At 43.7% G+C, this 16,919-nt stretch overlaps 1 protein-coding gene across 3 annotated transcripts in view; it reads right to left on the reverse strand.

Moving 5' to 3' along the window:
- Positions 1–10,857: 10,857 nt before the first annotated feature.
- The window catches only part of LOC505773 (protein kinase cAMP-dependent X-linked catalytic subunit), a 59,814-nt gene continuing 53,752 nt past the window's right edge, over positions 10,858–16,919 (reverse strand). For 2 of the 3 annotated variants that reach the window (XM_059884053.1, XM_059884055.1), the window contains one exon: positions 10,858–16,077. The gene's annotated coding sequence lies outside the window, so the exon portion shown is untranslated. The remainder of the gene's footprint in view (positions 16,078–16,919) is intronic. The other variant, XM_059884054.1, reaches the window with a different exon arrangement.

A 16,919-nucleotide genomic window follows, 5' to 3' on the forward strand; every position in this document is an offset into this window, starting at 1 on the left:
ACTCATATAAGGTTTCAGTTCTGAGTACAATGGATCCTCAAGAGCTGCTGGCCAACACACCGGTCTATGTAACAGGGAAGAGGCAAATCTGATTCCATATTAAATCTGTTCTTTTTTAACTTTTGTGTTTCCTCTGCTTTCTCGGGCTGTCTCTGCACCATCTGTAAAAGAATTCTGTCTCTAGCCTGAAATATACATAGTAGCACATCCTCAAGGCTCTTGACTTTCAGAGTGTAACAGTGTTCCACTCCTAAAGAGATAAAACGTTGCAGAACAGACCATAACATTTGTCCCATTGGAGGTTTACAGGAACACGGGGCCCTGACCCACTGTGGACAGCCCCAAGAACAAAGGATTCCAACACCAAGACTTTTGCAACAAGTAAGCACACTCTCCCTTCCTCCTGCCTTTAAAACTGCTTTGCTGACACCATTCCAGGAGTTAGGGGGATTTTTTTGACCACAAGCTACTGGTCTTCTTGCTCAGCGCCACAATAAAACCCTTCTCAGCTCCAAAGTCTGACATTTTTTAGTTTGTTTCGCCTCACTACTTGTCGGGCACATAAACTTGTGTTCAGTAACATCTATACTTAATAACTGTCCATCGTAAAGGAAACCAAACCCTGAATACCCACTGGAAGGACTGATGCTGAAGCTCCAATACTTCGGCCACGTGATGTGAAGACCCAACTTGTTAGAAAACACCAAGATGGACACTGGGAAAGACTGAGGGCAGGAGAAGCAGCAGGTAACAGAGGATGAGATGCTTGGAAGGTATCACCAACTCAGCGGACGTGAGTTGAGTAAGCACCAGGAGATAGTGAAGGGCAGGGAAGCCTGGCTTGCTGCAGTCCATGGGGTCGCAAAGAGATGGTCACAAGCTACTGGCTGAACAACAAAATACGTAACACTCAACACTTTATTGAGGGTAGATCTCATGTGATGTGTTCCTTACTGATTCTTTCCTAAAATCGTAGGAACACTTCAGGTAATTTTAACTAGAAATAAGCAAAAATAAAAAACGAGGACATATTCAGACAGAGAAAGAGAAATATTGTAAACACTATGTGGAGTCTAAAAAGAAATTATACAAATGAACTTATTTACAAAACAGGAACAGACTCACAGACTTAGAGAAGAACTTATGCTTATCCGGGGGAAGAGACAGGGAGTCTGGGATGGACATGGACATACTGCTCTATTTAACATGAAGAACCAGCAAGGACCTGCTGGACAGCACAGGGGACTCTGCTCAGTGTCAGGTGGCAGCCTGGATGGGAGGGGAGTTTGGGGGAGCATGGATACATGTGTATGTCTGGCTGAGTCCCTTTGCTGTCCACTTAAACTATCATAATATACTTAATTGGCTACACCCCAATTCCAGTTGAGCTATTTCAAATCCTGGAAGATGATGCTGTGCAAGTGCTGCACTCAATATGCCAGCAAACTTGGAAAACTCAGCTGTGGCCACAGGACTGGAGAAGGGCAGTTTTCATGCCAATCCCAAACAAAGGTGATGCCAAAGAATGCTTAAACTACCACACAATTGCACTCATCTCACATGTTAGTAAAGTAATGCTCAAAATTCTCCAAACCAGGCTTCAGCAATGCATGAACCGTGAACTTCCAGATGTTCAAGCTGGTTCTATAAAAGGCAAAGGAACCAGAGATCAAATTGCCAACATCCTCTGGATCATCAGAAAAGCAAGAAAATTACAGAAAATCATCTATTTCTGCTGTATTGACTACGCCAAAGCCTTTGACTGTGTGGGAAATTCTAAAAGAGATGGGAATACCAGACCACCTGACCTGCCTCCTGAGAAACCTGTATGCAGGTCACGAAGCAACAGTTAGAACTGGACATGGAACAACAGACTGGTTCCAAATAGGCAAAGGAGTACGTCAAGGCTGTATATTGTCACCCTGCTTATTTAACTTCTATGCAGAGTACATCATGAGAAACGCTGGACTGGATGAAGCACAACCTGGAATCAAGATTGCTGGGAGAAATATCAATAACCTCAGATATGCAGATGACACCACCCTTATGGCAGAAAGTGAAGAGGAACTAAAGAGCCTCTTGATGAAGTGAAAGAGGAGAGTGAAAAAGTTGGCTTAAAGCTCAACATTCAGAAAACTAAGATCATGGCATCTGGTCCCATCACTTCATGGGAAATAGATGGGGAAACATTGACTTTATTTTTCTGGGCTCCAAAATCACTGCAGATGGTGACTGCAGCCATGAACTTAAAAGACGCTTATTATTTGGAAGCAAAGTTATGACCAACCTAGACAGCATATTAAAAAACAGAGACATTACTTTGTCAGCAAAGGTGCGTCTAGTCAGGGCTATGGTTTTTCCAGTGGTCATGTATGGATGTGAGAGTTGGACCCCAAAGAAAGCTTGAGAGGCAAAGAATTCATGCTTTTGAACTGTGGTGTTGGAGAAGACTCCTGAGAGTCCCTTGAACTGCAAGGAGATCCAACCAGTCCATTCTGAAGGAGATCAGCCCTGGGATTTCTTTGGAAGGAATGAGGCTAAAGCTGGAAACTCCAGTACTTTGGCCACCTCATGCCAAGAGCTGACTCACTGGAAAAGACCCTGATGCTGGGAGGGATTGGGGGCAGGAGGAGAAGGGGACGACAGAGGATGAGATGGCTGGATGGCATCACTGACTCGATGGACCTGAGTCTGAGTGAACTCCGGGAGTTGGTGATGGACAGGAAGGCCTGGCGTGCTGCGATTCATGGGGTTGTAAAGAGTCGGACACGACTGAGCGACTGAACTGAACAACATAAAAGAAGAAGCTTAATTTAAAAAGTTTAATCATATACACGTTACTGTACATAAAACAGGCAATCCGAGTCTACTGTATAGGCCAGGGAACTGTACTCAGTACTCTGTAATGGAAAAATAATTTTAAACAGTGGATATATGTTGAACAAAACATAAATCCTAAAGTGTGGCCTGATGGAAAAATTGTGGGTGGAACACAAAACCCTGTTTCTGTCCTTACCTCGCTCAATGACCCTCTTATTTTCACATCAAAAGCAGTATCCATTAAAGGCTGAAGTGTTAGGGAAGGGTTAAAACCATCATTGAAAATTTAAAGGAACAGGGGCTATTAATTCCCTCCAACAGTCCCTACAACACTCCTATTTGGGGTGTAAAAAAGTCAATTGATAAATGGAGACTTATTCAAGATTTACGAATAAGTAGGGTCTAATCTTTATACTTTATTGTCTGAAATTCCTGAACGAGCCAAATATTTTTCATTCGTTGATATGAAGCTTGCTTTCTAGAGTTGAACCTATACTAAATTACCCTGTACCTATGACTTTTAAGACAATTGAGAGGTTTCTTGGGCATTATAGGCTATTGCTTCAATCCCCATGGAAAAGAAATGTCAAAAAGCAAAATGGCTGTCTGGGGAGGCCTTACAAATAGCTGTGAAAAGAAGAGAAGTGAAAAGCAAAGGAGAAAAGGGAAGATATTCCCATTTGAATGCAGAGTTCCAAAGAATAGCAAGAAGAGATAAGCCTTCCTCAGCGAACAATGCAAAGAAATAGAGGAAAATAACAGAATGGGAAAGACTAGGGATCTCTTCAAGAAAATCAGAGATACCAAGGGAACATTTCATGCAAAGATGGGCTCGATAAAGGACAGAAATGGTATGGACCTAACAGAAGCAGAAGATATTAAGAAGAGGTGGCAAGAATACACAGAAGAACTATACAAAAAAGATCTTCACGACCCAGATAATCACCATGGTGTGACCACTCACCTAGAGCCAGACATCCTGGAATGTGAAGTCAAGTGGGCCTTAGAAAGCATCACTACGAACAAAGCTAGTGGAGGTGACAGAATTGCAGTTGAGCTATTTCAAATCCTGCAAGATGATGCTGTGAAAGTGCTGCACTCAATATACCAGTAAATTTGGAAAACTCAGCAGTGGCCATAGGACTGGAAAAGGTCAGTTTTCTTTTTTATTTTTTTTAATTTAATTTTATTTTTTAACTTTACAATATTGTATTGGTTTTGCCATATATCGAAATGAATCCGCCACAGGTATACCTGTGTTCCCCATCCTGAACCCTCCTCCCTCCCCATACCATCCCTCTGGGTCGTCCCAGTGCACCAGCCCCAAGCATCCAGTATCGTGCATCGAACCTGGACTGGCAACTCGTTTCATATAATATACATATTTCAATGCCATTCTCCCAAATCATCCCACCCTCTCCCTCTCCCACAGAGTCCAAAAGACTGTTCTATACATCAGTGTCTCTTTTGCTGTCTTGTATACAGGGTTATTGTTACCATCTTTCTAAATTCCATATATATGTGTTAGTATACTGTATTGGTGTTTTTCTTTCTGGCTTACTTCACTCTGTATAATAGGCTCCAGTTTCATCCACCTCATTAGAACTGATTCATATGTATCCTTTTTAATAGCTGAGTAATATTCCATTGTGTATATATACCATAGCTTTCTTATCCATTCATCTGCTGATGGACATCTAGGTTGCTTCCATGTCCTGGCTATTATAAACAGTGCTGCGATGAACACTGGGGTACACGTGTCTCTTTCCCTTCTGGTTTCCTCAGTGTGTATGCCCAGCAGTGGGATTGCTGGATCATAAGGCAGTTCTATTTCCAGTTTTTTAAGGAATCTCCACACTGTTCTCCATAGTGGCTGTACTAGTTTGCATTCCCACCAACAGTGTAAGAGGGTTCCCTTGTCTCCACACCCTCTCCAGCATTTATTGCTTGTAGACTTTTGGATTGCAGCCATTCTGACTGGCATGAAATGGTACCTCATAGTGGTTTTGATTTGCATTTCTCTAATAGTGAGTGATGTTGAGCATCTTTTCATGTGTTTGTTAGCCATCTGTATGTCTTCTTTGGAGAAATGTCTGTTTAGTTCTTTGGCCCATTTTTTGATTGGGTCATTTATTTTTCTGGAATTGAGCTGTAGGAGTTGCTTGTATATTTTTGAGATTAGTTGTTTGTCAATTGCTTCATTTGCTATTATTTCCTCCTTTTCTGAAGGCTGTCTTTTCACCTTGCTAATAGTTTCCTTTGATGTGCAGAGGCTTTTAACGTTAATTAGGTCCCATTTGTTTATTTTTGCTTTTATTTCCAATACTCTGGGAGGTGGGTCATAGAGGATCCTGCTGTGATGTATGTCAGAGAGTGGTTTGCCTATGTTCTCCTCTAGGAGTTTTATAGTTTCTGGTCTTACGTTGAGATCTTTAATCCATTTTGAGTTTATTTTTGTGTATGGTGTTAGAAAGTGTTCTAGTTTCATTCTTTTACAAGTTGTTGACCAGTTTTCCCAGCATCACTTGTTAAAGAGATTGTCTTTAATCCATTGTATATTCTTGCCTCCTTTGTCAAAGATAAGGTGTCCATATGTGCGTGGACTTATCTCTGGGCTTTCTATTTTGTTCCATTGATCTATATTTCTGTCTTTGTGCCAGTACCATACTGTCTTGATGACTGTGGCTTTGTAGTAGAGCCTGAAGTCAGGCAGGTTGATTCCTCCAGTTCCATTCTTCTTTCTCAAGATAGCTTTGGCTATTCGAGGTTTCTTGTATTTTCATACAAATTGTGAAATTATTTGTTCTAGCTCTGTGAAGAATACCGTTGGTAGCTTGATAGGGATTGCATTGAATCTATAAGTTGCTTTGGGTAGTATACTCATTCTCACTATATTGATTCTTCCAATCCATGAACATGGTATATTTCCCCATCTATTAGTGTCCTCTTTGATTTCTTTCACCAGAAAAAGGTCAGTTTTCATTGCAATCCCAAACAGAGGCAATGCCGAAGAATGCTCAAACTACCGCACAATTGCACTCATCTCACACGCTAGCAAAGTAATGGTCAAAATTCTCCAAGCCAGGCTTCAGCAATATGTGAACTGTGAACTTCCAGTCATTCAAGCTGGTTTTAGAAAAGGCAGAGGAACCAGAGACCAAATTGCCAACATCCGGTGGATCATCGAAAAAACAAGAGTTCCAGAAAAATATCTATTTCTGCTTTATTGACTCTACCAAAGCCTTTGACTGTGTGGATCACAATAAATTGTGGGAAATTCTGAAAGAGATGGGAATACCAGACCACCTGACCTGCCTCTTGAGAAATCTGTATGCAGCTCAGGAAGCAACAGTTAGAACTGGACATGGAACAACAGACTGATTCCAAATAGGAAAAGGAATACGTCAAGGCTGTATATTGTCACCCTGCTTATTTAACTTATATGCAGAGTACATCATGAGAAATGCTGGGCTGGAAAAAGCACAAGCTGGAATCAAGATTGCCCAGAGAAATATCAATAACCTCAGATATGCAGATGACACCACCCTTATGGCAGAAAGTGAAGAGGAACTAAAAAGCGTCTTGATGAAGGTGAAAGAGGAGAATGAAAAAGTTGGCTTAAAATTCAATATTCAGAAAACGAAGATCATGGCATCCTGTCCCATCACTTCATGGGAAATAGATGGGGAAACAGTGGAAACAGTGTCAGACTTTATTTTTCTGGGCTCCAAAATCACTGCAGATGGTGACTGCAGCCATGAACTTAAAAGTCACTTACTCCTTGGAAGGAAAGTTATGACCAACCTAGACAGCATATTAAAAAGCAGAGATATTACTTTGTCAACAAAGGTCCATCTAGTCAGGGCTATGGTTCTTCCAGTGGTCATGTATGGATGTGAGAGTTGGACTATAAAGAAAGCTGAGCGCTGAAGAATTGATGCTTTTGAACTGTGGTGTTGGAGAAGACTCTTGAGAGTCCCTTGGACTGCAAGGAGATCCAACCAATCCATCCTAAAGGAGATCAGTCCTGGGTGTTCATTGGAAGGACTGATGTTGAAGCTGCAACTCCAATACTTTGGCCACCTGATGCAAGTAACTGACTCATGTCAAAAGACCCTGATGCTGGGAAAGATTGAGGGCAGGAGGAGAAGGGGACAACAGAGGATGAGATGGTTGGATGGCATCACCGACTCAATGGACATGGGTTTGGGTGGATGCCAGGAGTTGGTGATGGACGGGGAAGCCTGGCGTGCTGCGGTTCACGAGGTCACAAAGAGTCAGATACGACTGAGTAACTGAACTGAACTGAAAGTTCCTAAGTTTACTAATGGGCAAAATCTTACCATACTGACTTCTCAAGATGGAAGTGGGATCTTCAACTCTCAAGTTCAGAGCAACAATGTTCCACCGTTAAAGCTACTGTAACTCAAGGGGTGTGAAAACCTCTAGGAATAGAATATCATTTACACTGTTCCTGGAGACCCCAATCTTCAGGAAAAGCTAAAACGGCTGATTACATGATTAAGAGGCATCTGCGTAAGCTAACTCGGGATACACAAGAAAGTTGCTTCCAAGTTTCACCAGTAGTTTTAATGAGGGCTCAAACTGTTCCTAAGAAGGGACTGTCTCTATGACACAACGCTTTCGTGAGCAGATATTGTCACAGATCCTGAAGCCTTAAAATTAACTATGTGACTCAGCTTTCAGCTTTTCAACTGACCCATCAATTGAAGGCTTCCCATGGTGGGTTTCTGCACCTCAAGTAAAGGACTTTCCTCAACTCCAAGATGACATCTAACAATCCTAAGATATTGTACATTAACTATGGATATAATGTAACTTTTCATTTTGATTATGTTTTAACTTGGCTTAATGACTACTTTGCCTTACATCTGTAACTGTATAATGTGGTTTGTTTGTAACTGAAAGCTTTGAAGTCACAAGTGCTTGTCCAGGCTCCTTTGAGTGCCACAACCTCCTTCAACTTATCATCTTGGGGTCCCTGGCTCAGAGACCCTCAACATGAGGGTCAGGAGAATATGTTGCCTCAACAATTTAGGGATGATGCCCCTCAACAGCAGGAAGCAGTTATGGAATGAAAACGACACCCGTTTCCCTTGGCAACATAATTCTCTTAAAAGAAAAGGGGGGATTGAGCGAGTCAATTCCTAGGCAGATTGATAAGTCTGGGGTCCCCAAGGAGGAGAAAGGTGTCGGGGGTCCCCAAGAAGGAGATGGGTCTGGGGCTTTCAAAGAGGAGACAGGGGTCTGGAATTCTCAGGGAGGAGGAAAGGACAAACGCCTTTTTTTTTTTTTTTCCTACATTCCTTTGTCTTAGTCACATAAAACTAAGCTGGGAATTAATGGTTACACAACAAACAACTCAGTTTAATTCTGCTCTAAGGATTATATAAACCAGTGCATCCTGCTTGAGGACAGTTTCTCCTTCCTGAAAACCTTCTGACTAATCCTGATATCTCAGAATGTGTATGATGGGAATGGGTCTGGTAAGATCTTCCTATTGATAAGTTCCAATCCTCCCATCTTAAAAGGTAAAGTGTGGGAGTGGGTCTGGTACAATTTTTTTACAACCTTGAGACATTCTTTTGCTTTATTGTAATAACCAATTAAAAAAGTGTATAACTCCCTTGCTAACAGGAGCAAGGGCGGGGGGCAACTCTCCATCCCCCTACTGATGTCTATGTCAGAAGCTTTCTCAGCTGCTTTTCATACTTTAATAAAACTCTGCTACGAACACACACAGAGAGTGGATACATGTATAACTGATTCAGTTCTCTGGAACTACTGCAACATTGTAACTCAACTATCAGATCAGATCAGATCAGATCAGTCGCTCAGTCCTGTCCGACTCTTTGCGACCCCATGAATCGCAGCACGCCAGGCCTCCCTGTCCATCACCAACTCCCGGAGTTCACTCAGACTCACACTATACTCCAATTAAAAAAAATTTTTTTTTTCTAAGTTTCTCTGAACTTGTAGCTTTACCAGGTTCTAAAACAGCCTCTGGTCTATATTTTTGGAAGGTAATTTGCCGGTAATAAATGTGACCTGGGTTGACGGACCCGGGTTCCAGCAGCTCAGGGCTTTCTGCCTTAAGGCAAACCAAAGCGTGCAATTCTCCGTATCAGTACAGTGACTGGGGGTCTTCGGCGTCCAATGCCGAATACTGAGAACCTACTTTCTCCTTTCTTCATGTAGTATTTTTATTACTGAGATGTCGTGCGGTACAATGGAATGAGTGCGGATCGGATGGGAGTTTGAATCTCAGCTCCAAGATCTATTAACTACGAGACTCTGCGTGACTAACTTAAGTCTTTCTCAGCCTCCATTTCACTACCTTTAAAGGAGACAGGGGGAGGAGAAAATAAGCATTTGTTAAATGTTAAATCATAGCGTCCGCCCAGGAGTGGAATTGCTGGATCTCATGGTAGTTCTTGATTCCCCTGGAGAAGGAAATGCCAATCCACTCCAGTGTTCTTGCCTGGAGACTCCCGGGGACAGAGGAGCCCAGCAGGCTACGGTCGGTGGGGTCACAGAGAGTCGGACGTGACTGCACACATCAACGATACTTCTACTTTTAATGTTTGAGGCCCCTCCGTGCCGTTTTGCACCGCTCTACATTCCCACCCATGGCGCACGAGAGCTCCCTCTCCTCCACACGGTCACCATCATTTGTCACGTCTCGTCTTGGTGATAAAAGCCATTCTGATGGGTGTGAGTTAACACCTCACAGTGGGTTTGAGTTCCATTTGGAAAGAGAGATCTGGAGCCATGTGTTCATGGCAGCATGACTCACGACAGCCAAGAGACGGAAACAATCTCAGTGTCTGTACACAGATGCATGGATGAAGAAGCGGTAGATACATGCCACGGAATATTACTCGGCCATAAAAAGGAAATCCTGCCATTTTTCCACTGTGGAAATGGACCTGGAGGGTATTATTAACTGAAGTAAATTAGACAGACAGACAAACACTGTATGATCTCATTTATACGTGCAATCTAAAAAGGCTAATTAAAAAAAAAAAGACTGAAATGGTGGTTATCAAGGGTTCTGTGCCTACTGAGTGCCTCAGTCACGTCCGACTCTTTGTGACCCCACGGACTGTAGCCCCACCAGACACCTCTGTCCATGGGCTTCTCCAGGCAAGAATACTAGAGTGGCATGCCATTCCCTTCTCCCAAAAGAGATAAAACCCAAGTTTCCTGCATCCCAGGCAGATTCTTTATGGTCTGAGCCATCAGAGAATCCCTGTGAAGTCTGATACTCAGCTGCAACAATGTGATTCAAGTGTTATAAATCACACACGGGTTTGACTTACAGTGAAAAAGGCAGGATTTTTTTTTTTTTTTTTCAAACCAAACTGCAAAGGTGACTTGGACAGCTGGGTGTCAAGCCACGCTATGTGAGTGAGTGAGGAGAAGGAAATTTTAAAATACTTTTGTAATTTTTGTAATTTTGTAAATTTTGTAAACGATGAAGGAACACTTTGAACAAGCTGCAAAGGTGACTTAGTAAAGACACCACAGGCCACCAGATGAGAGGCTGGCAAACCCGGCCCCCCAGCCTCCGTTTATAAATAAAACTTTATTTCAACACAGCCACACCCCTTCATTTTACACACTGCCTGAGGCTGGTTTTGCACACTGCACAGGGAATGCCAAAATTACTGGCCATCTGGCCCTCTGCAGAAGAAAATACAGTGCTGTATCATACCTACAGCTTGTTTTAAAGCAGTAGAAGGTGAACGATCTCAGCACAAGAAAAACATTTTGTAACTGTGTAAGGGGATGGATGCTACCAAGATGTACTAGAATCTTTTTTGTTTCTCTGTTTTGCTTTATATACACATGTAGAATGACGTATGTTGTAAACCAGAAACAAAGATAATTTTGTGGTCACTTACATCTCAGCAAAACATAAAAATTTTAAAAGAAAGATTGCCACTGGGGGCTAGATGAAAGCAGAGAAGCTATAGCTTTTCCCATGACCAAAGAAACAAACCAGAGTCAGACTTTTATCTGAAAAGATACAAAGTTTTATTAAACAAACCTGGAATCAATGGTATCATTCCATAAATTAGACAGCAGTAAAATCTTCCCAGGGTGTGTGTGTGTGTGTATATATACACACACATACATACACAAATCACAGTGATTTTTCATTGTGCAAGGAATGGAGAGGTGTAGAAACAGGCTTTTTTATTTTTCTTTCTTTTTTAAACCACGAGAAGCTGAGACGATCAGGGCGGGGCTCCCAGTATGACTCGAGCAGGAAGGTGGCACACCAGCCCTGGATGCTTCATCCCTTGAGAAAGAAGGAATTTCCGACCGCCCTGTAGAGCCGGAGAAAGCATCTCAGGGAGCCAGGAAAGGCAGCTGGTGAGCAGAAACGCTTCTGATCCCAGTTGCACAACAACACACGTGCCGTGAGTTTTATTTAAATAACACAGGAGTCCACCATGGAACAGCAAAGAGAATATCAACACAGAAGGTCTCCAGACACAATAACTTAGAGGGAACGGTTCCAGAATATTTCCTTTTTGATTATCAAGGATTGCATGTGTGGTGGTGACCACACGGGGTCAGCAGGAACAAGCTCGGTATGAAAACATGATGCTTGGTGGAAGCATCGGCCCACCACTCGACCTCCACCAAGACACAGACACACACACACACACAGACTCAAATATATTAATTAAGACAATCGTACACGTGCTTTTTCTCTTTGTTCTTGGTGAGTCAGCAATGCCCACGCGAGTTAAACCGATTAGTCAGAAACAGATAAGAAAGGGTACAGCGTACAAGATGTTTCAGGAGGTTTAGAACACACGCCAGGCAGATGGACCACCGGAAAAAAAAAGAACACGGGCACCTCACTTCAAATCTCCACTGGGAGCGATCAAGAGACTTGCATGATGCTGTCAATTTGTGATGCAAAATCAGAGGACTGGGGACAAAAAGAAAAATTTCCAATCTTTCCAGCACCTGAAGCTACAGCGAGGATTCTGTTGTTACGATGGGGAGCGAGTGCAGTCTGCAGGGTTCACCCAGGTGGGGTGGCCCTCAGTGCCTGCAGAGCACAGTGTCGGGGTCCTGCATGAACAGGATGGAGCCAAATCTCACAGCTAACAGTGGTTTCCCATCGAGAGGCAACGTGGGTCGTAGGCAGAAACAGCGAACGCAAGTCGAATGACTCAACTGCGTGGGGCTGCCGGTGACTCGGATGGGTGGCAGGCTGGTCCTCAAATGCAGATGCAGAGAAGGAAACCAAACGTCGCCGGAGATGGTGAAAAACAGGTGATGTCAGACCTGCCCGAGGAGCAAGAATGGGAGGAGTTTTAAAGTATCATGATGGTGTGACGTGCGTGCCGGTTATCGGGGTTTTTTCCTTTGCGTATTTTGACAAATCGACAGCAGAAATCATGGGTTTTTTTTTTTTTTTTCTTCCCATTGCTGGCCAATGATACAGGTCTGCTGAGCAGGATATCCCAACGGCCACGACCATAAACAATATGCCGTTATGACCAGCTAGCATTTTATCTCCTTGAGAGTTTTACAGATGGCTCTCAAACCAGGCTGGCTTTATTCTTCCCTGAGGAAAACAAGACCCACCCCGATCCACCTCTTGAAATCAATGCATTTCCTAAAGACTTTACAAGATATTTTGGGGGGGAGGGTGGGTGGAATAAGGACCATTTTTAAAGTCTTTACTGAATTTGTGACATTGCTTCTGTTTCGTATTTTTGGCTTTCTGACAGTAAGGTTTGTGGCATCTCAGCTCCGCCAACCAGGGGTTAAACTCACATCACCTCCCCACCAACTCTTGAAGGTGAAGTCTTAACCACTAGGCCACCAGGGCGGGGGGTGGTGGGGGAGTCCCGAGACTTTTTAGAGTATTGTCACTTAAGGAGATATTGCCGACTTGTCAAACGGCAGCAAACAAAAAACAGATCTCTCCTTTTCCGGTTCGGAATGTTGTCACGGCGGCCGTGAACTGTCTTCTAAACCTTGCACACTCTGATTACTTTGGATCCGAGACTCGAACAACACAGAATGCCTCCAGGCAGTGAACGCTTTTCTGGTTGCATGCGGTGAGCCATCCATGTGTTCAAGACTCATTTTGATCGCGCCCAGCACTGCATGACGTCAGACCATTTAATCTACGGCCCAGCCACCAGCACATAATGCGTTCAATAACTAAATGGGTGGCAGGGGTGTGAAAGGTGAGGTAAAGCCCGCCTGGCAGTGTTGGAATTCCTCTTCCTTCACAATGTGCTTTGCATGGCGGATGGTCAACGACCATGCTTTTATAAAGAAGCGAGCCATCCGTGGTATTTGAACCTTTGTTTTCCCTGCATACGTCTTCAAAATTAAGGCAACACATGTGCGTCCTTGTGCTGTTTTCATCTCATAAATTACTAGAGAGGAAGAACGAAGCCAAAAAAATATGCATCAGGATCAACATGTGTATTTACAATTTTTTGTATTGTGTTCAAGAAAGGTGTTTCATTTATTTCGTGTTTTCTCAAGCATAAGGCTCCAAAGAATACTCATTTATTTTTATAGTCAGAGGACACAGGACTGAATGCGTTTCCCCGTGGAGGCTGTATCTCTGCGCAGGTTCGCGCTGCTCATTTAACCTTCTAACATTCAGTGATGTAACAGTTCAGAAACGGCATGATAAAACTTTAGTCCCAGTTGGCTCACCGTTTAATCCAAAGAGCATGTGGTGATTGAAAAGTTACAGACTCAAAATAACAGTTCTCTGGGAACGTTTATCCAAGTGCACCCTTTGAAAGTAAATTTTTAATGAGCTGCCCATTGTAAGGTCCGTTTTAGTTAATCCTGGACTCACTCTCACCTACGGAATGGACCGCTCTTTGAAGATGAGGTCATTTATGAGAAGGGGGTGATTTAGTGCCTTCAGCTCGAAGCTTTTATAGGTGTCATTTTTCTTCACATCTCCTTCAAGCACACACAGCCCTTGTCTTCTGATCCAGGAGTTGCTGTTGTTGTTCAGCTGCTCAGTTGTGTCTTTCTGTGACCCACAGACTGCAGCACGCCAGGCCTCCCTGTCCATCACCAACTCTCAGAGCTTGCTCAAACTCATATCCATTGAGTCGGTGATGCCATCCAACCATTTCATCCTCTGTCGTCCCCTTCTCCTCCCGCCTTCAATCTTTCCCAGCATCAGGGTCTTTTCCAATGAGTCCGCTCTTCACATCAGGTGGCCAAAGGATTGGAGCTTCACTTTCAGCATCAGTCCTTCCAATGAACACCTAGGAAATCCTTTAGATTGGACTGGTTGGATCTCCTTTAGAATGGACTGGTTGGATCTCCTTTAGAATGGACTGGTTGGATCTCCTTGCAGTCCAAGGGACTCTCAAGAGTCTTCTCCAACACCACAGTTCAAAAGTACCCATTCTTCAGGGTGCAAATGGTCAAATGTGATAAATACATGTATGTCCTTTGACATTTGTGCTACGTTTAAAGAAAAAAAAAACGGATACTTTTCCCAAACATCAGCTCTCCACACCCCTAGATGTGCCTGCAGAAGCGGGGGAAGCAAAAGCTGGGAAAGACACACTTTTCTGGCCCAGCACAGGAAGGAAACAGTGTCGGCAGCAAAGAACTCACCAGGTGACCCAAGAATACCTGAGTTGCAGAGACCTGAGAAGAGTTGAAAGCTGAGGGCGCACCCAAGCCTTTCTAGCAACATATCCCGAGGACACACTGCCTGGAGCCCTGAGGTCCAAGGAGCTGAACCTTTCTGGGCTGGAAAAGGGACGATGAAGGGCTTGGGGGGAGGGAGGGGCCTGGGAGGTCTACTGACTGATCCCCCGCAGCCACGGAAGGCTCTAGAACCGACTGCTTAAATGCACAGACCTGCGCCGGGAAAGGGCATGGCTGGACCCTACGACTGGATTTTACACAACGGGTTTGAGCCACTCTGGCCTTTCCAGCTGAGTCCCGTTTAGCTTTTTTCCCACAGCAAAGGTTAGAATCAGAAAGCAGAAGGGAAAGAGGGTAAAGAAGGCAGTGAAGGAGGATGCCCAGCACCTCTGACCACGTCCTGCTTCTGGGAAGATGCAAACTTCAACAGCAACACTTGCGCACGGCCACACGCTTGACACCTGGCTTTCGTGATCGACAGGGTTCACGGTCCTCACCCAACCCTCGGACCCAAAGGGAAAGCAAAGCTCAGCCCAGGCTTGTCCGGCACAGGCCTGGCAGGTCTGTGAAACCAGAAGCATAGCGAACACTGCTGAAGAGAAATAAAACCAAGCAGAAACAAGCAGGGTTCAAACGGTTCCATCGTGCCCCTTCCGTTCCTTGCTTTTCCCAAAACCAAAGGGGAAAAGAAAATCATGTGCGTTAAGTTCCTCGAGCCAATGCTGAAAAAAGACTCTTCTGTATTGGGAGATGCAATTTTGGTCTAGGGATTGAACCTGGAATATGAATAGCTAGCCATCTCCCTACAGAGTCTGAAATTTTTTTTAATGCCACAGACAAAATACCTTGAGAAAAGCATTTGCGGTCAGCGGCTAGTCTTGGACTAAAATTCAAACTCACATCTCCTTCCTTTGCCTTCTGGTTTCAAGACCTCAGGCTAGCAGACACAAAGCATTAAAAATCCTGCATACAGACTGTCGTAGGATATACCCATAAAATGCATAGAAGATGATAAAAAATGCATATATCATAACTTTTAAAATGTTGTCCAGCAAGAGAACAGATTCATAAAAAAAAAAAAGAAAAGAAAAATCTGAAACATAAATATAATCTCTGGAAAGTAGGAACATGTACATCACAATTTCTGTGCTCCAAGCATACCGCCTTTTTTTATACACAGACGCGAGCAAACGTACAGACACACACACCATTTGTGGTTATATCTGAACAAGTTGAGATTAAACTTAAAAAGTCAAGTCTATGAGGGAAGGAAAAAAAAAAACAACGAAACCCAAGATATTCCAGCAGGAACACACAAGGCTAGAAAGAAGAAAACCTGCAACCAAACGAATGTTCAAAGTGTCCTACTGTGCAGCCGATTTCCAGTAGGTTAAATAATTCCAGGGCCACGAAGGTCAACAGCTCTGCAGTCTCTTTACACACACCCAGGCGTATACACACGCGGAAGCATCCTTACTCCAAGAAGAAGACAGTTGCCTCCTCGGGTCGGCGTGGGGGCCACCGTGTATCCCAGGCAGGCTCAGATCACCCTGTGTCTGGCTTGAAATAAAACAGAGGATTCGGTTACTTTTCTAAATGTTTATTCTTTTTTATCTTTTGCTTGCACTGTGTGGCACACGAGATCTTAGTTCCCCAAGCAAGGATTGAACCTGCGTCATTGGAAGCATGGACTCTTACCCGCGGGACTGCAGGGAAGTCTGGGTTTTGTTAAGTTTTCAAAACACCTGGGCACCATTTGTCATCTTAACAGTAACAACAACAACCGCAGCAAAAAAGAAGCCCAAGATTCCTTTCACACTCTTATTGCAAAGACCCACAAGCCTGAATTCTGTGGAGCGAGAATGCCGCATAAAGTACATTGAAAGATTCATTTAAAAGGTGGTGGGTTCTCCATGTTCCACAGAACTAGCCCAACCTCGTCCACAATTTGAAAAGAGATTTAGCCCAGAAGCAAGAGTGGGTCCCCGTTTCCTTGTACTCTGCCATAGGACCTCACCATCAGACAAAACATTTTACGATGAAGAAAAAACTGCAGGGTCCAGACCCGCAATCTAACTCTGCTTCTGTTTGGTAAATCAGTTCAATCCACAAGGACCCACCGTATAGCACAGGGAACTCTGCTCACTACTCTCATAACCGATATGGGAAAAGAATTTGAAAAAGAAGAAATACACGTATATGAAAAAATATATATACATACAAGAAATTTAAAAATAAACAGAATTCAACTGATACAGGGCTTGCCAGGTGACTCAGATGGTAAGGAACCCGCCTGCCAATGCAGGAGGCCCGGGTTCCATTCCCTGGGTTGGGAAGGTTCCCCTGGGGAAGGGCAGGGCAACCCACTCCAGTAGTCTCGCCTGGAGAATCCCACGGACAGA

This window comes from Bos taurus, chromosome Y, assembly GCF_002263795.3.
Source record: "Bos taurus isolate L1 Dominette 01449 registration number 42190680 breed Hereford chromosome Y, ARS-UCD2.0, whole genome shotgun sequence".
NCBI lineage: Eukaryota > Metazoa > Chordata > Mammalia > Artiodactyla > Bovidae > Bos > Bos taurus.